This window comes from Mauremys reevesii, linkage group 17 (assembly GCF_016161935.1).
Source record: "Mauremys reevesii isolate NIE-2019 linkage group 17, ASM1616193v1, whole genome shotgun sequence".
NCBI classification, from domain to species: Eukaryota; Metazoa; Chordata; order Testudines; family Geoemydidae; genus Mauremys; species Mauremys reevesii.
In genome coordinates, this window is record NC_052639.1 from 10,346,457 (window position 1) to 10,366,154 (window position 19,698).

The 19,698-nt window shown below is 49.0% G+C and overlaps 1 protein-coding gene and 1 pseudogene across 1 annotated transcript in view; one reads left to right on the forward strand and one right to left on the reverse strand.

The window, feature by feature from the left end:
* The window catches only part of LOC120385078 (zinc finger protein 850-like), a gene marked incomplete at its 5' end in the record, with an annotated part of 387,202 nt that overhangs the window by 108,333 nt on the left and 259,171 nt on the right, over positions 1-19,698 (forward strand). The window lies entirely within an intron of this gene.
* On the reverse strand, positions 1,735-8,196 carry LOC120385075 (annotated as a pseudogene).

A 19,698-nucleotide genomic window follows, 5' to 3' on the forward strand; every position in this document is an offset into this window, starting at 1 on the left:
CAGCAAAGCCCCTTAAACACATTTAACAACATCACTACTACTTTATCTTGCAAGATAAAGTTCAAAACTGATACATCAAAACTAAGTTAAACCACAAAACAATGGAAATACTGGTCTTGCTGCCAAGCTGCAGCCACAGGAAATCAGGTTCCTGTGTTCTTAACAGTGAGTTAGCAAGACACACAACTCTTGCTCTCTAACTCCTTGTAACTTTAACTCTTTACTTATGTCTCAGGTGAGATTTTCAGGGGGTCTAAGGATGCCTGGAATCCCTGTCACACACTCCTTGAGACTCCTGGCTGGCTCACCAGCCTGTAGCCGGATTTAAGGTGTACTAATATATAGTTGGATAATATGGGAATTTAGTTTATTAATGTAATTTTATTTGATCTTAATAATTAAGTATGGGTGTAGGCTCACCAATCTGTTTGATCAGAAGATCAAAGTTTTGTCCTGAATCAGTCTGCACAGAATTTATAAAGGACCCTCAGGGGTATGACAGGAAACTCACACTGAGACAGATATAGCTTTAAAGACTTTTTATTAAAATCAATATTAGTAAGTAAATGGTAAAATACTCAAAAGTTACAAAGTTACAATTGCATTACTGCTATTTAAAAAGTTACATATGAGAATATAGTATTATATGCAACAAAGTTTTGGTTAATGTACTCACACCCTTCCTTGATAACCTGGTGGTTAGAGACACAGGACCAGCCTTGCAGTTCAGGTTTCTCAATTCTTAAGTGAGGGATGCAGTGCTTAGAAAATGCTAAGAGCTGTTAAAGCTGACTAGGGTTTTACTTGGCTAACTTAAATCAAAACCTAATACACAAAATAAGAATAAAACTTAAGGAAACCAAGTTTAGCCTAATTCCCTTGAAACTTAAAGTTTAAGATTCCATTCCTCACCCACAGAAATATTAGAGTACAGTTAATCCATAGGTGCACGTGTGTGTACACACTGATGACAGGTATGTACGCATATCACTCTCTTGTGGTGTACTTAGTCTGTGGGAAGACCCCTATGCCATTCGTTATTGTGCATCAGGCTACATAAAAGTTCGTAGACATAGGTGTGGGACACACACACACACACACTCTAATAAAGTGCAATCGTGTTCACCTTCCCATCCCTGTGCACATGTTCAAGGATTTAGAATGCCTAAAATGCCCAGAAACAATTTATATAGCAGCTCAAATGGAGTTTTCTTCAACTGCTTCGATGCTAAGAAATAGCTGTTGTCAGCAGGGGCGGCTTTAGACATTTTGCCACCCCAAGCACAGCGGCACGCCTGTAGGAGGTCCACTGAAGCCGCGGGACCCACGGACCCTCTGCCGGCACGCCTGTAGGAGGTCCATGGGAGCCGCGGGACCAGCGGCAGAGTGCCCCCCACACCCGCTTGGTGTGCTGGGGCCTGGAGCCGCCCCTGGGTGTCAGATGCCACCAGTGTGGTACTCTGCTCTGTTCAATGTTCAGATCAGTTGGCTGCATGCATGTTCCCTCTGTGTGCTACCCTGGCTCTGCAGAGAGCTGACAGCAGACCCTGAGAGAACTTCCAAGGACCGCAGATTCTAATAAGGCACCCGGCCAGGTTTATTGTCAAACGAAGCACAGTAATAGTTTCCAGCAGACTCTACAGGACATACTACAAATATGTGCCCCCAACAATGGACCGGCTCAGTCAGTGGCAGGACACTCCACTGCCCCAGGGATGCATTCTTATCCCCAGGTACAAACAAGTTATACATCAGTCCTGACGTATTGAGGTACAACCCCTCTGCGTAGCAAGGTGCCGCCTCTCACCTTGTACACATGTTGGTATGAACAAAACAACTCTATCCATCATATTACCCCTTTGCCCATCTTCAGGATGGGTCAGCCTCTTCCTTGTTATCTGTGTGGAATGGGCAAGTATTGGAACGGTCTGATACCTGGTGTCCAGGACCTTTTAGGTCTGTATCTTGCTCTTTCCTTGCCAGCTTCTGTGAGCAGGGCCTGCCTCTGGCTCACAGCTTAACTTTGCTTTACATTAGTAAAGTCTTGACCATTACTTTAGTCCAGGCTTTGGGCTTCATACTGGGCCTCTAATACAAGGCTTTGTTTCAGGGCCTCCTCTTATTACAATAGCCAGCTGTGGAAGGTTGCTTCCTGTGCATTTAATCCACCTCCTCAAGGTCCAGATGAGGCCCCTCCAGATCGGGCAGCTCCAACCACCAGGGAATGCAACAGGCATGCCACCAGGCATCCCTCCTGCACTCTGCTACAGCTTGGTGATGATGGGGTTGCAGACCTTCGCCAGCTCCTTCTGTTGATGTTCAAACTCTTCTCTCTCAGCAGCCTGGAACATATAGAGAACAATTTGTACACTCACTGCAAGTGCGCCCCTGGAAAGCCAGCTCAAGAACCAACCTACTGCTTATATTTTCCCATTTACCTTGGGTCAGGGTTAAGATGGCAGCTTAAGCCACAGTGTACTTTATGCAAACCCCATGTGGGGTGGGGGAGGCTTGCACTATTAGTCAATTTCCGCTTGCCTGGGTGACAAGGATAGGTGGGGGAGAGTAGTATGCCAAGCTAGGCATTTGACAAGCTACATAGAGGAATTCAGAATCTAGAACAAAGTGTAAATATGGACAAAAAATTAAGCAGAAGGAAAGCTACAGATTAACAGTAACCACTGCTAAAGAGCTTGGAACCTATGTAATCTACAGCGTTAACATCTTATAGGCCAGTCAAAGAGACAGTCAGAGCAGTTTTGGCAAGGAATTGCTTTTTAATTCAATTCATGAGTGCAAGATGTCCACTCAGGAAAGGAAATATTCAGGAATCCCTTTCTTTTAGCTGAGTTGGTAACTAGAATCTGATCTGACATTGTATCTTGTACCACCAGGAGAAATCCATTTATTAAGGCAAGTCTTTTAGAAAGATTTTATGGTCACTCAGACATCCAAGAAAGGTACTTTAAGCCAACACAAGTCTTTCGACTGCTGGTGGAAACTACGAATGGCTTTGGTGTCACTCTCGTCATAGCGACCATTAGCTATCTCCTGTCACTCAATCTAGGCCAATAGCTACAGCCTGCCCATAGAAACTAGGATCCCACCTTGGATTTTGGTACTGCTGCCTTCTGTAAGCCATTACAATACAAAAAGACACTAGTTAAGATTACAATGGCAGGAGACTTGCCCATCTGTTGCTGCACACTTCGATAAGTGTGTTCCTTGTCAGGTTAAAATGAGTCAGGAAGCTTTGTTGGAGCTTTTAATTCCAGTTTTTGGATGATGAAAATTCTTCTCATGGAGCTATAATTTTCACATACCTGATTGTTATCCACCCAGTTGATAACAATTTCATTGCATTTGTCCAGGATTTTCTGTTTGTCCTCATCACTGATCTTGCCCTGGAGCTTCTCATCTTCAACAGTGGCCTTCATATTGAAAGCATAGGATTCTAGAGAATTCTTGGAAGACACCTTATCAAGCTGTTTCTTATCTTCTGCTTTGTATTTCTCTGCTTCCTGGACCATGCGTTCAATGTCTTTCTTGCTTAAGCGACCTGTAAGATACGGTAAGTCAGTTGGATTAAGTTTGTAGGCCACATTACTATAAGAAATATTGTACTCATGGAATGAGATTTTTAGGCTTCAAACTATCTACATCAACCCATACTTCCTTTTTGGAGTGTACAGTATGGAGAACCACTGTATCCCTGAAGATGAGAGGAACAAATACAAAACAAAAAACAAGCCAATGTTAAGGTTTTATCAGACTGTAATGCCTGTGTAATTTGCAACATGGTTTTAACATTCCTCATCAGCATGAATGGGTGACCAGGCAGCTGCTTTAGCTTGGGGTACACCCCAGCAAGGTGGTGGTTGTTCTGGGAAAGGAGCTGGAGTTGGTGGTTCCAGTACCCCTAGAGCAATAAGATTGGCCTTCCATTCTACGAATCACTGGTATATGCACTCACCCACCCACTTCAGGTGACATTATGCAGTCCTACAAACTACTGCAGCCCTCTTGCATCTCCTCCCCCACCCCACCTGGACTATGCACTGCCTACCTTTGTCATTGGTAATTGTGATCTTGTTCTCCTTGCCAGTACTCTTGTCCACAGCAGACACATTAAGGAGGCCATTGGCATCAATATCAAATTTTACTTCAAGTTGAGGTACACCCCTTGGAGCTGGACGGATGCCAGTCAGCTCAAGCTTGCCCAGCAAGTTGTTGTCTTTTGTCATGGTTCTCTCCCCTTCATAGACCTGGCCGGGGGTGGGGGCAGGGCGGAGAAGAAACAAGGGCCAACAAGATGAGTGTAAGTATTTTGCTATATGAAGTTTAATCTGTGTTACTTGCAAACTAGTATTTTCCTGAGGATCAGGAAGTCAAGTGAAGTATGTGTTATGGTCGCTCAGACATCCAAGGAAGGTACTTTGAGCCAACATGGGTTTTTCAACCTCTAGTAGAAGCTACAAATGATTTTTGGAATGTTATCATAGCAGCCGTAAGTTACTCCTTCACAAATCAACTCTCAAACAGGGAAGGGATTCTTCAAAACCTACCATGCCTTAAGAGAGAGTCTACTCACCGAGATTGACCTGCGCACTCATCAGCAGATAACTTCCATTACAAGTACAGTACTTCCTTACAAGAGGAGTTTGAAGTTTAAACTGGAGGTTCTCAGTACCTGAGACCAGATTATGCTAGTTTTGTTGCAGTACAGAGACTGAAGGGAATTGAGTAGCAGCCCCTTAACCATTTGAAGAATATTACTCCAGCCCAGATACATACTTGAATCAGAAAACTAGGCTGGTTGTCAGAGTAAGTGGAGAATGTCTGAGTCTGCTCGATGGGGATTCTAGTGTTTCGCTTGATCAGGACCGTCATGACACGTCCAGCTGTTTCGATACCAAGAGACAGAGGAGTGACATCCATCAGCAGCAGGTCTGCTACATTCTCAGACTTGTCGCCACACAAGATGGCAGCCTGAACAGCTGGAAAAAAAAAAAAAGAAGCTGTGTGAAGACACTACAAAGTAAAATACTGTCACTGGAAAGACAGGTTTCTTTTAACTCGCTCGGACATTCACGGAAGATTTTAACTATCAGTCCACTTCTGGTGGAAAGTATGGATGAATTTGGAACCAAATTCATCAACGCAAGTGAACTGGAAAGATGCTATCCAATAGGATTTAAGAAATATGCACAGTATTCAACTAAGTGTAAGTGATTTCTCATTGATGCCATTGTGATCCACAGGTCACCAACATTTAAGTGTAAACCTGGGAGACGATCGCTTACTAGCCATGGCTTGAGTGCTGTGTTAGTCTTTTGCAGACTTTACATACATCTATACCCATGATCAAACCTGGCATTACAAGCCAAAAAGTTATTGGGGGAATGAGTTACCTGCACCGTAAGCCACAGCTTCATCAGGATTGATGCTCTTGTTCAACTCTTTGCCACTGAAGAAATCCTGGAGCAGTTGCTGAATCTTGGGGACTTGGGTGGACCCACCAACCAGTACAATATCATGGATCTGTGATTTGTCTAGTCTGGCATCCTGCAGGGCCTTCTCCACAGGATCCAGAGTGCCACGGAACAGATCAGCATTTAACTCTTCAAAACGAGCTCTGGTAATCGAGGTGTAAAAATCAATGTCCTCATAGAGTGTCAATCTCAATACTAGCCCGAGTGCTAGAGGAGAGGGTACGCTTTGCATGTTCACAAGCTGTGCGGAGACGGCGAACTGCTCTCTTGTTCTCGGTAATATCCTTCTTGTGCTTGTGCTTGAATTCAGCAATGAAATGATTGACCATGCGGTTATCAAAGTCCTCCCCACCCAAGTGGTTATTACCTGCAGTTGACTTTACTTCAAAGAGGCCATCCTCAATAGTGAGGATTGAAACATTAAAAGTGCCACCACCAAGATCAAAGATCAGGACATTCCTTTCAGCTCCAACCTGTAAGGAATAGAGAGTTTTGTTACTGATGTTACATCTCACCAATATTGAACTGATTAACAACAATCTACTATGCTGTTTAGCTGTGTTATAGTACAGCTTGTTCACCTTCTTGTCCAAAGCATAAGCAATAGCAGCAGCTGTCGGTTCATTGATGATCCGGAGCACAATGAGACCTGCAATGGTTCCAGCATCTTTTGTGGCCTGGCGCTGGGAGTCATTAAAGCTGGCTGGTACTGTGACCACAGCATTGGTAACAGTCTATGGGCAGGAGAAAGAAGTCAGAATCATCTGAGACTTTCATCTACATGGTAGATGAAATCAAGCTCAAGCTAGGTTTGAAACTATTAACCCCTTAAATTCTAGGAGAGTTAGCTGAGTAAACTCAGCTCTTAATCTCACCTTCCCAAGGTATGCTTCTGCAATCTCCTTCATCTTAGTCAATACCATGGAAGATATTTCCTCTGGGTAGAAGCTTTTGGTCTTCCCTTTGTAGTTGACCTGGACTTTTGGCCTGCCAGCATCATTCACAACAGTGAAAGGCCAATGTTTCATGTCAGACTGGACAACAGCATCATCAAATCTACGACCAATCAGCCGCTTTGCACCTGAAAAGGGTTAACTATTATCAGTAACAACTCCAATTCATCATTCTACAAACACATGCTGTCATTAGCATTTCAGTTATGTCCTGTGTCTAAGTTAACATGAGGCAACTCCACAATAACTCCGCTCCCCAAATATCTAGCTATTTTGGTCACTGGAATTATGGAGACTTAACTCCTGCCATGGTATGAGCACATTTAAGCCATCCTATCTACTAGTATCAGGACAACAGCAAAAATCTCCACTTTATAGGGTAAATGGAGGTTGCATGATTTAGAGCAGTAGTTTTCAACCTTGGATGTGCAGACTGCTCTGGATATCTTAGGCAGTCTGCAGATTACAGGTTGAAAACCACTGATTTAAAGTCCAACTGTATACTAATTAAAATGGAACAGCTGAACTCAATGAAAGCTGAAAATAATAATTAACTAGGATCATTTTAGCTTAAGGACTATGAATCAAACTTGGAGTCTAAATAACTTATGCCTCATGCCAATTTGAGCACCAACCTGCACAACAGGATGTGCTGTAAAAAAGATGGCATTTGTTCCTCCATTCCCAGAATGTGTTCATCGAAAGCAAATACACTGCTACCTAAACTGATGCCAAAATGGAAACAATGGAGAAGCGAGGCCTCTAACTTCCATCTACATCCAAATTAGAGAGCCCAATTCTGCATGATGCTATACCCTGTAACATGCTGAAGAGCTATACACTTTATGCTAGCTAAGCAATGATACAGCAACTTTATTCAGTTTAATGGTTACACGATTGAAGTACTCTGATCCCAGTTTTAAAGTCTCATTTCATTTTTCTTACCAAAGACTGTGTTAGTAGGATTCCTTGAAGCTTGGTTTTTTGCAGCATCGCCAATCAGCCTCTCTGTATCTGTGAAGGCAACATAACTTGGCGTGGTCCTGTTACCCTGATCATTGGTAAGGATTTCCACCTTGCCATGTTGGAAGACACCAACACAGGAATACGTGGTGCCAAGATCAATTCCAACTGCTGGCCCCTTAGACATTTTGCCTGTAATAAGAAGCTTGTTTACTACACATGCAAACACTTCAGTTTGTTAGCCCATGTTTAAAAATGACCTACATCAGGTACAAGATAGAAGTTAGTGGAACTAATGTTTTCCTTTTTAAAAAAAACTAAAAACATTAGCAACAGTAGCAAGATTTAAACTTCATGAGTTTAGTAGCTCATGTTTCTATTTGCTTACGTGCAAAGTATCAATAATTAACGTGGAGTTGAGTTGCAGAGTAGCTACTAGAACAAAGGCACACAACATGCACAGGATACCATGTGGCCTCAGAGTGAACCAAAAAAGCTTATCTGATAGGACAAAATCCCTTACAAGTTAGTAGCTAAATGACTCATGAAGTCTACATTTACAGCTCAACCTTAAGGTCACATGGCCTTTTAGTCCGGTAGACAAGCCACAGTCCATGCCTAGGGTACAGAATCCTGTATTACATGTTGTAATTTGAGCCATTTGGCCAACAAAAGATGACGGGATGGAAAAAACGTAGCTGCAATTGAATCCTGCTCTGCAGAGCGAACCTCCCGGCATGCAGCAGCAGGTCATTCCAGCCCCATGGGATAAGGGGGCACAGTGCATGCTGGGAAGCGAAGTCTCCACACTGCCCCAAAGCAGCAGCCAGGAAGCAAAGCGGGGGTGTGAAGACCCCAGCATGCATCACCTCACACAGACCCCAGGTGGGCCAGGCCCTTGGACTACATGTCCCAGCATCCCCCACCGCATCACATGGCAGGGAAGCCAGGCGCTCTAGCGCTTGCGCTCTCGCCACCCCCTGCGTCGGGCCCCGCTCCCGCCCCAGGCGGTGCCCCCCCCCCCCGGGCAGCACGGACCCGCGACCGCCCCCCCCCGAGAGCCCGGCCGGGCCGCGGCCGCTCGCGGGTACCCACCAGACAAGGCCCCGCTCCTACCCGGCCAGCGCCAGCGCTCCGGCAGGCGGAGAAAGCGAAAGCGAAGCTGCAGCCTAGAGAGCGGCCCCCGGCCCCGCCTCACTTTATATACCACGCCCCTTCCCGCCCGCCGGCCAATCCTGCCGCGCCTCCCCCGGCAGGAGCCAATCGCGGCGAGCGGAGCACGCCCCCTCAGTGACGCACACAGGAAGGAGGCGGGCCGGCCGGCCGCGGTCCCCCACCGTCATGCCGGGGCCCGGCGGCCGGACGGGGTGGAGCGGAGGGAGGGCGGGCTCCAATCAGAGCTCCAGGATGCCGCTGTATTTGCATAAACAGAACTTGACGCCGGCGGGTGGGCCGGTAATTTAACCAATCGTATCACAGCGTGGCTGTATTTGCATATTCCGAACCGGGGAGGGAGGGAGGCGAGAGTCCGACCCGATCGCGGAGCTGGCCGCGCTCGTTGCCTAGGCGGGAGCCGCGGCCGCGGGGGGAGCGCGGGGCAGGGAAACAAAACGGCGGCTTAGCTGTGGGCGGGGCCGGGAGTCCAAGGGGCCCAATGAGAGACGCGCGGCCCAGGCCGGGGGCTTCAGGGGACCCCCCCCCAGTGGCGCTACAGCCACGCCCCGGAGCCCTCCGCCCGTCCCGTGGTGCCCCTCTCCCTGCCCCCTCCCCGCTGCCTGGGGCTGATGCCAAGGCCCTGCTCCCCCTCACCCCCCAGGCCCTGCAGCGTGTCGCTGGGCGCCGGTGGTGTAGACGCTGCGGCGGCCAGAGGGGTCCTTCAGTCGCTGTAGTCAGCCATCCTCACCCATAGGTGCTGGAACTGCGGGGGGGGGGCTGCAGCACCCCCTGACTTGCAGTGGTTCCATTATAGACGGGATTTACAGTTTGGTTCAGTGGCTCTCAGCACCCCCACCATAAACATTGTTCCGCACCCCATAACCCCACCCCAGGCAGGCAGCTGGGAAGAATTCTTCAATCACAGAGCCCTGTCTACACCAGGGCATAGGTTGGCATAGCCACGGCATGGGGGGAAGAGGGACCAAACGTCTCACTTCCCTGAGTGATGTAGCTAGGTCGGCCTGAGTTTATTGTATATAAGAGCTATGTATTATTAATGATTAAAGGCAAAAAAAAAAGCCCCTCTCCCACTGCCTGCTCGTCCGTACTCTTCAAGGTCAAGTGTTCTCGGTCAACCTTTGAAAACAAGTACAGGCACAGATTAAATATATTACCATTGGTTTGTTTTTGTTTGTTTATTTTACTTTTCAATAGTAAATGTCTGGGGAATAGTCACAAAACAATTTCGCGTTGAATAAGGAGTTGCTAATGTGAAGAGATTGAGTAACACTGCTTCCCAGAAAAGTGTAATGCACCCCACCTCTCCATCATCACATACTTCACCCACCATGCCAGACTAGAAGTACTGACAGTGGATCAGCCACTGACGCATCTAACCTAGTATCCTGTCTTCACCAGTGGCCAGGACACAGCTGTTTAATTCCTATGTATCCTACTGTGCAATATCATACCATAGGCTTCTCCATAAAGGGATAAATCAGTTGTTTAAGTAGTGTGGGTTCATTTCCAACAATGGCTAATACATGATATTTTAATGGCGATCATGCACTGTTTGCATCTCACTGTGTAATACCAAACCATACGGGAGGCAGTGTGGTTAGTGGTTAGAGCACTAGACTGGGACTCAGAAGACCTGGTTTGTCTCACGGGCCTACCATGGTGACCGCGGGCAAGTCACGGCATCTCATGCCTCAGTTCCCCTATCTATAAAATGGGGAAAATGATACTGACCTCTTCTGTAAAGCACTCAGCAATCTAATGAAAAGCACTGTAGATAATCTACCAATCATTATTACCACTACCATGCGGTGGAATAGATGAATAGTCCATTTTGTCTGCTGTCCTATCTCCAATAGTGTCTAATGCTGAATGCTTCAGAGGGAGGCAAAACAAATGTGTCTACTTCTTCAATCTTCTATTATAGAACATTACAGTATGCCACACCAGAACTTTCTGAGGTCTATTTTAGCTGATATTCTGCCTCAGACAGTGGCCAATTCTGGATGCTTTGGTGAAAGGTGTAATCCTGTTCCCCTGCATAATGTACTTCACTATCTAATATACCATAGGATTTTCCATAGCAAAATAGGTCAGTGGGCCTATAAGGTATCCTATCACCAACAGTGGCCAGTGCTACATGATTCAGAGGAAGAATAAAAACCTTCACAAGTTCCCATCTCCCCCCCCCAACCATCTTGCACAGCAGGAGGGGGCTGAGCAGGAAGTTCTGATGGGGTAAGAACTGCAAATCCTGGAAGGAGCCTGTGCCAGGAACCAGGTGGTGCAGAAACCACAGCCCCCCTCCCCACCTCTAAGCCCCCCTTGGCTGGCACTGGATCGTGCCTCCTGTGGCCTCACTCTGCCACCTACACAAGCCCTGGAGGGCAGGGAATAGCCACGGTGCTGGGCCCCCCATCCAATTGAAGTGGTCAGTGTCACAGTGAGTGACCCAAGGTGTGTGTACAGAATGGGGATGGTGTGTGTGTGTGTGTCTATTTCTGTGTGTTTTTGTGTATGTCTGGTTTTCTGCAGTGGTTGTGTGGGGGAGTTATTGCAGCTGTGGGGGTTATTGTGGCTGTGCAGGTGTGTGTTCATGTGGCTGGATTTGTGTGTGTGTTTGCATCTGTTAGTAGTTGTGTTGGTGTTGGCTGGACTTATGCGGGTGTTTGTGTATATTAGCAAGTGTGTGTGTGTGTGTGGCTGGATTCATGCATGTGTTTGTGTATGTTTGCAATTGTGTGTGTGTGTGTATGTGTGTGCGAATGCTCTGCTGCCCTCTGCCGGCGCAACAACCGTTTCTCCATATGTCACAGCCCACATACAGAAGACCCCCGGTGGTGATTTCCCCATCATACAAGGGCTGGCTGGCCTGACCCTTCTCCCCTCTGCGCAGTGTGGCGGGGCTGCAGCTCACCCCTGGGAGTCAGGAGGGCCCAGGTGCAGGGCACTGGGCTCCAATGCACCTGGAGAGTAGCTCAGGTGAGGCAGGGCAGGGCGTGTGGTGTCCGTTCTGTGTTGCCTGGTGCTGGGCCATTGCACAATCCCCAGCCACGCTGCACAGCGCCCCCCGAGAGGGGGCAGGGGGCCAAGCAGACGAGCCAGCATGAGGGGGTGAGGATGTGTGGCTGGGGGGAGGAAAACCTTGGGCTGCACACATCATAGTTATGCCCATGGTGGCTGCAAAATCTTTTTATGTACTTCTTCTTATCAGCAGTGTATTGTTTTCTCTGGTGATTAGAACTTGACCAAGAAATTTGTACCTTGATAAAATAATCGACTGCCCCTGGTGAAGACAATGGACTTGACACCCATTGGGGTGTCCCTACACAGGTACAAGTACTAACAACAGTGGCTGCCTTTTAGGCATAGTTTTTAATCAGGCCAATAAATGAAACAACCCCTTTTAAAAATAATTTCTCAGCCTGAGTCCTTCACCCACATTCAAGCACCCATATATGAAGTAATTGTAGCTGAGTGTTTAAGGCAATGGACTAGAAATCCATTGGGGTTGCCCTGTGTGGGTTCAAATCCTGCTAACTACAGAAACACTGAATTGTTATTATTATTATTACTGTAGTCTTAGTACCTGAGCATCCACAGTGCAAACTGGAGCCAGATCTAGTTTCACTCTGTCTACACTTAAAACGCTGCTGTGGCACTGCTATAGCACTTTGGAGTAGACAGTGACTAGAGGGGTTTTCCCATCCCTGTAATAGCTGCATTGACAGAACAATTCTAACCAGGGCTTAGGTCACCTTAACTCTATGGGTCTGGGGTGGGGATTTTTCACACCCTGAGAGACGTCGCTCTGCCAGTTCAGTGCCCAGCGTACACCAGCCCTTAGATCCCTCTGGGTATTTCAATGCAGGCACTGACCTGTGAGAGGAAAACATCAGCTCACAAACACAGAGACTGAATTCCCCACATTCAATCTCTCTGCACTTTCCAGAAAGTCACGAAATTCAATTCATTCTTGCTAGGACAGAGAAAAAATAAGTGACACTAAGTTTTTGGCTTGATTAAATAAAATTAAGTGTTTAATTAATATAGTAAAAATATGTCCTGATTCTTCTAACTAACACCACAACGTGAAGACAGAGACAATACTTGTCAGTGACGATTCATTTCACAAATGATCTTCCCATTATTAATTTCCACGCCGCCCCCGTTGGTGGTCTGGGCACCTCCAGTGTCACTGATCTGCATTCACCTTCCCCTTAGAATTGTTCTCGGACATTCCCAAATTTGGAAAATTGTGCAGTTCAGAATGTGAATAGTGACCCCGGCTCCTTCCTGCACCTGCTCAACATTGCTCCACAGCAGCTTCTCCCCCTGCAGAGTCACCCCAGCACTGCAGTGCAGCCGCCCAGGGTTCAGCAGGGCCCCCTGGCAAGGACAGTGGGTGCAGCTAACAGCCCGGTGTGCCTGGCACAAAGCAATACCCCCTACACACAAGTACAGAGACTGAATTCCCCAACTTTAACATCATGACACTCTGTAGAAAGCCACACGTGTCAGTTGTATTTTGACAGGGAGATGCAAAAATCAGGTGACATTATCTGATTAAAATATGAGCATATAGATCATTATTGCAACCACTGTTATATATTTGCTACAAATCTGGTACAAAATGTGGCATGTAAGATGTGTATGAAAAGATTATGATTTGCTGAATATGATGATGCTATTTGTATGCATGTATAATTTTTGTACTTGAAGTTGTGAGCACTGGCTCCATACTTGTATTTCAAATACGTTTGCTCCTGGGGTAACGCCCACAAGGTAGTTAGCCAGTGAGTGGCCCATCAAAAGGACACAACTCACAGTGGACCATGGCAGACACCCATCTACACTGAACAGACTTTTCTGTGAACGTTCCATCTGACGTATCCTGCAAAGTATCCATCCTGCAATAACTGAGCAAAATCAAGCATGGATGTGGACTTGCCCATGTGACTCCAAGCTCCCATCTTTCACCTGTGATTTTCCACTAGCTGTGCTGAGGACTTTGAAACAACGGCTTTCCCTCCACATGGCAGAAGTTATGTGAGGCCCTGGAAACATCTCCACTGTGCCTCTTTCCTGCTCAACCCTCTGGACTATGGACTTATAGGGGGGAGGAATAGCTCAGTGCTTTGCACATTGGCCTACTAAACCCAGGGTTATGAGTTCAATCCTTGAGGAGGCCACTTAGAGATCTGGGGCAAAAATTGGTCCTGCTAGTGAAGGTAGGGGGCTGGACTTGATGCCCATTTGAGGTCCTTTCTAGCTCTAGGAGATTGGTATATCTCCAACTATTATTACCTTGCCCAGCCTCACCTGAGCTGCTCTCCAGGTGCATTAGAGCCCAGCACCCTGCACCTTGGCACTTCTGCCCCACAGGGGGTGAGCTGCACCACACTCTGCAGAGGGGAGAAGGGTCAGGCCAGCCAGCCCTTGTAACATGGGGAAATCACCACCGGGATCGACGGTACGGGGGCTGTGACATACAGAGAAACAGTTGTCGCGCCGGCAGAGGGCAGCAGAGCACACACACACAATTGCAAACATACATGAACACCTGCACAAATCCAGCCAACACCAACATGAGCCAGGGGAGCAGAGCAGGCTGGGGCTGGGTCACTCCACTTACCATGCAGGGGTGGGGGGGTGGAACTGGGAAGCCCCCCCTGCAGGAGCTCCCCACCCCAGCTCACCTCCGCTCCGCCTTCTCCCCTGAGCTCGCCAGCACAGCTCCACTTCTCCTGCCTCCCAGGCTTGCGGTGCCAATCAGCTGTTTAGTGCTGCAAGCCTGGGAGGGGAGGAGAATTAGACAGGGGGCAGCGTGCTCAGGGGAGAAGACGGAGCAGAGGTGAACTGGGACAGGGAGCGGTTCACCTGCACGCCCCCACCCCCGTTACTTGCTGCGGGCAGCCCTCCCCCCGCACCTCCCAGCCCCCTGCCCCAGCTCACCTCCACTCCACTGCCCACCCTGAGTGCGCTTTTTGGTGCCGCCAACCACTTGGCACGCTGGGCAGCCGACTAGTTTGCCTAGTGGTTGCACCGGCCCTGGCCACTGCCTGTCAGCAGGATTCCTCCTCCTCCTCCCTCCTGTGCCTCAGTGCAACTAAATCTCTGCACCTAGACAGCCGGTCCGTCCGCTGCACCCCAATCCCCCATGCCTGAGCCTCCCTGCCAAACCCTGCACCTGGCTCCAGAGAATTAAGTCTCATATCTCACTGGGAACGCGACTTCTTGTGCCCAGGGAGTCTTGGCCCCCCTCAGTAGCTGACCTGAGAAACACAGTGTCTGCAAAAGCAGCAAAGAGTCGTGTGGCACCTTATAGACTAACAGACGTATTGGAGCATGAGCTTTCGTGGGTGAATCCCCACTTTGTTGGATGTGTCAGTGTCGCCTTTTCCAAAGAAGTGCCTGGAGGGCCATTTTCTGTGTGACCACGTGGCCTAATGGATAAGGCGTCTGACTTTGAATCAGGCAATCGAGGGGTCGAGTCCCTTCGTGGTTGTGCTTGTGCAGTTTTATCTTTGGGCTGAACGTCCTGCTCCCTTCAGGGCTGGAACCTCTTCTTGGCCGCTCAGGCCAATGCTCTGGCTTCAGCTAGAGCCCCGGGAAGGAGGTGGGGGTTGGGCGTCACCAAGGCTGGGGCATGAGCCCCAGGTGCTTCCAGTCTCACCTTTGCCCTTCCTCACTTGCCAGAGAAAATGGCGGCTGCCCGGGCTAGTGTGTGGAGCAGTTTCCCTCTTCCAAGTGTGCGCCTGTCCCTGTGCTGGAGGGTACTTGCTACATAGCACCTTGGGAGCCTGGGTGTTTCTCTGCTTCTCGCCAGCTGGGGTAAAATCTCCTGCCCCACTGCCAAAGTGAGCACAGAGAGTGGGAACGGTAAGAGGCGCCACCGGGGGGCTGGCCCTGCTTTCCTACCATCTTCGATAATGGCCACAGAGCATCAGCAGCCTCTCCACATGCTGGTCTGTGGGTGGCCTTCAGTGGGGTTTGGCATGGCAGGGAGCAGCCTGGCTGGGTGTTTTTGTGCCTGTCTGCTGGCCACACATAGGCATGGTCCTGCCCTCCTCTTGCCCTGCCCTCGGCTGCTCTGTGGCTTTTAAGCCTTCCCTTGGAGCCGTCAGTACCAGCCGCCTCTGCTCTAGGTGCCCAGAGGAGGAGAGGTCTGCTGGGCTCTGTGTCGAAGTGGGGGATTTTCTTAGGGTTTTCTGTGTTTTCCAGTGGTTCGCATGCACAGGGAGCGGGACTCAGTGTCCCCGGGTGTTACTGGTTTAACGAGGTGAGGGTGTTAGAAAAATAGGCCAATACAAGCCTGTTAGCAAGACTAGGCCCTTAGCATAGGTAGACTCAAGGCCCTTAGCATAAGTAAAATTAAGGCCTTAAAATGCAAGCAGAGAGAAAAGCCTGTGTCAGCTATTATCAGCTTAATGCTTGGTTTGTCCTAGTTCATGCTTATCAGCAAGGCCCAGTAACATATGTGCAGCTGTCTTTTTCTGCTTATGGCCAAAAGCAGTTAGCCTAATGGGTCATCTTCTCATGCATGAAGCCAAGAGTAGTTAGTATGATAATATAAGGGGTTAAAGGGGATATCTTATGTCTTCCTTACAATGATAAATGTATCCGTGCAGCTGCACTGTTATCATGATGGATGTATCCGTGACAGTTATGCATATCTTGTTCCTTTTTGATTGATATATGTATTCTATGTACTTCAATATTCCCTATAGATACATTTACAGGACCTATAGGGTCAGCCAAGTAACGCAAATAAGACGTCAACAAAGTTGTTTGTTTCGGGGTATAAAGGTAAGCCCATCCGGCCATGTAAGGTGTGTCTCTCTCGGGCATTAGCCGGGACGAGAACACCCGCTCAGCTGATCGATCAATAAAGCTAATGGTACTCGTCTTCCTGTTTCCGTGCTTCCTTGGCGTAATTGGGTAAGCTCCAGGGAGAATCGGGCCCTTTTGGCTAACAAATTGGCGACTCCACGCCGGGACTTCTCTCCCTGTTGGGGGCGTTGACCGGCGGCCGAGGACGGCTCAGGAGAGTGGCCACCTCGAGCTATTGGTTTGCTCGAGCTCCGGTCGCCACAATCGACCGGGACGGCTCGCCCCTCTATAGAGAACTCCAGCCGACACGGAAGCAAGACAGTACCAGAAGAGGAGTCCACCTGCCGGACGCGCCACTCCGGGCGCGGTAAGTGCGTTACCTCTTGGGTTTGAGGATTAACGCCCCGAAGAGTGAGGTTGGGACATTGGGCCCCTAATGGTACAGGAACCCACAGATAGTAAGGTGTGTGGGTAAAAGTTTTCTGATAAGGTACCTAGGTTCAGGCACGGCAAATGTATAACTTTACTAACTCCACTGATTCGTGGACCGTGCTGAATGAGTATTGGAATGTAAATACTACCCTCTTGTGTTTGTTTGCGATAGTAATACTTGTGTTTTACATTGTACTGACAACTTGGAAACCGCGGGTGCACTAGCCTGGTCTAGGACTTAAGCCAACTCTAGCCGCCCCAAGACTTCCGCGAGGAATTTCCCGGACCGGAATATCTTGAAAGCAAGGGAGTTGGCGAACCCGTGACCAGGCTGATATCTAGGTGTAATGGGGTCCGGACAAAGCATGTCTACCCGGACACCCCTAGGATGTATGTTAGAAAATTGGCCAGAGTTTAGACGCCAAGCAGATTATGGAATGGTACTGTGTAAAGATAATCTGGAAAAATTCTGTACCTTAGAATGGCCAACGTTTGGGGTGGGGTGGCCCGCAGGGGGAACACTCAAACTGGAAACAGTGCAGGCTACACATAACGTTGTCACTCGGGATGGGCATTGGGATCAATACCCCTATATAGATATCTGGCAGGATCTCGTGGCCAATCCCCCCCCGTGGCTACGGGAATGCAGAGCACAAGCTATCAGAGCCTTATTAGCCCGCGCCCCTGTTAAAAAGCCCTGTCCCCCTTATGATACCCCCCGTCCGCCTGCCGTGCTTCCTTCTGCCCCTGACCCAATGCTTCCTCCTCCTGTATATCCTGGTCTCCCGGTCTTGGCAGCTGCAGCAGCTCCACAGGCTCCAGCTCTCGCTTCCCCTCCCCCGAAGGCGGAAGCCCCGGCCGTAGTGGTAAAACCCTTGCCTGACACACAGGAGGCTGCAGGGATAGACTCGGCCATAGAGCGAGGGGATGAGCCGTCTGTTTCAGAGCACTCTGATAAGGGTGACTCAGTGGCAGACCGAGTTAAACAGAATCCTAGGACAGGCCTCAAGGCGCAGGGGACAGGGAGCTCCACGTTTGTTGCCCCTTTCGGGGACTCCCCGGGTAAGGCTGGCCCAGTTTTTCAGTGCCCTTTACGGGAGACTATGCTTCCTGGCGGTGATGGGGGTACTGGTGTCCTGACTATGGTATATGTCCCCTTCACCACCAGCGATCTGTATAACTGGAAACACCAGAATCCCCCGTTTACGGAAGACCCTGCCCCGCTGACTGCCGTATTTGAGACCTTGGTTACAGCCCATAAGCCCACCTGGGGGGATATGAGGGTTGCCCTAGATACCCTTCTTACTGCAGAAGAGAGACGCTTAGTTTTCTCCCAAGCCCGTAAGTGTTTACGAGAATCGGGGGTGCGGGAAGAGGATTTAGCTGAACGGCTCCCTACTGCACCACCCGACTGGGGACATACAGCGGCTCCAGACATAACAAAACACCATGACTATGCCGTGGCAGTGGTACAGGGAATGAAACGCTGTATTCGGAAAACCACAAATTGGGCTAAATTGTATAATGTGAGACAAGAGAAAAATGAAAATCCAGCCGCTTTTTATGAGCGCTTGTGCGATACCTGTAAAAGGTATACTGACCTCGATCCAGAGACTGCCAATGGAAAGCAGGTATTAATCCCCCTTTTCATTGGACAGTCCTATGAGGATATCAGAAGGAAATTACAGAAGCTAGATGGAGCTGCAGGCAAAAATATAGAGGAGCTCCTGGGGATTGCGGTGAAGGTTTATGATCGCAGGGATGACAAGGAGCAGAGGAAAGGGGCTCGCGTACTGGCTATGGCTCTGAGAGAAGGAAGAGAGGAAAAGGGGGGCAAGGGAAGAGGACGCTCAGGCTCAATTGGCAGGGGAAAGGGCTCCCGGTTGGGTCGGAATCAGTGTGCCTATTGTAAGGAAGAGGGACACTGGAGAAATGAATGCCCCCGCCGACAGGTTAGAGGAGAGGGACACAAGGATGGGACTTCACCCGTGCCTGTTTTCTATGGTGGCACGGGGGAAGGGGCTACCCTATAGGGAGGCCGGGGGACCCAACGGCCCCTCCTGGCAGCACAACCCGCCAGTCTGGATCCCACGGTAAAAATTAAGGTAGAGGGCCGCCCGATTACAGCCCTTATTGATACAGGGGCTACTCTTAGTTTACTACCCCTCGACACGGCACCACGAGCCAGAGCCCAAGGGTGTGTCACGGTCCAAGGAATAGAGGGGCAGCACATTACACTAAAGAAAACCCTCCCCCTCTTAGTGAAAGTAGGGGACCGCCAAGTATCCCATCAATTTGTTTGCAGCCCTTCCTGCCCCATTGCGCTGCTAGGGCGAGACCTCCTCACTAAATTACAGGCGGAGATCTCGTTCACTAATGGGGCTATGGAGGTTAGGCTCCCAAAACAACAAGCTTCCAACTATCAGATGGCCCTACTTAATGCTGCTGTAAAACCTGCCCTAGCACACCACGGGGTTGACGAGGCTTCCCTGCCAGGCATCAATGCCAGAGTTTGGGCTGAGGAGGGAGGTCATGCCCGTGCCAAAAATGCCTCGCCGGTACACATCACCCTTAAGGAAGGGAGTTGCCCCGTCCGAGTCCGACAGTATCCCCTTAAGTTAGCCACCCAAATCGGGTTAAAACCTCTGATTCAAAAGTTTGTACAATGTGGGTGGCTAAGGGAGGGCACGTCCCCGTATAACACCCCGATAATGGGAGTGCCTAAGCCTAACGGACAATACCGGCTCGTGCAGGATCTAAGGCAGGTCAATAAGCTAATAGAGGCGCCTTATCCTGTTGTCCCAAACCCCCACACGATTCTAGGACAGATACCCAAAAGCCATGGTTGGTTC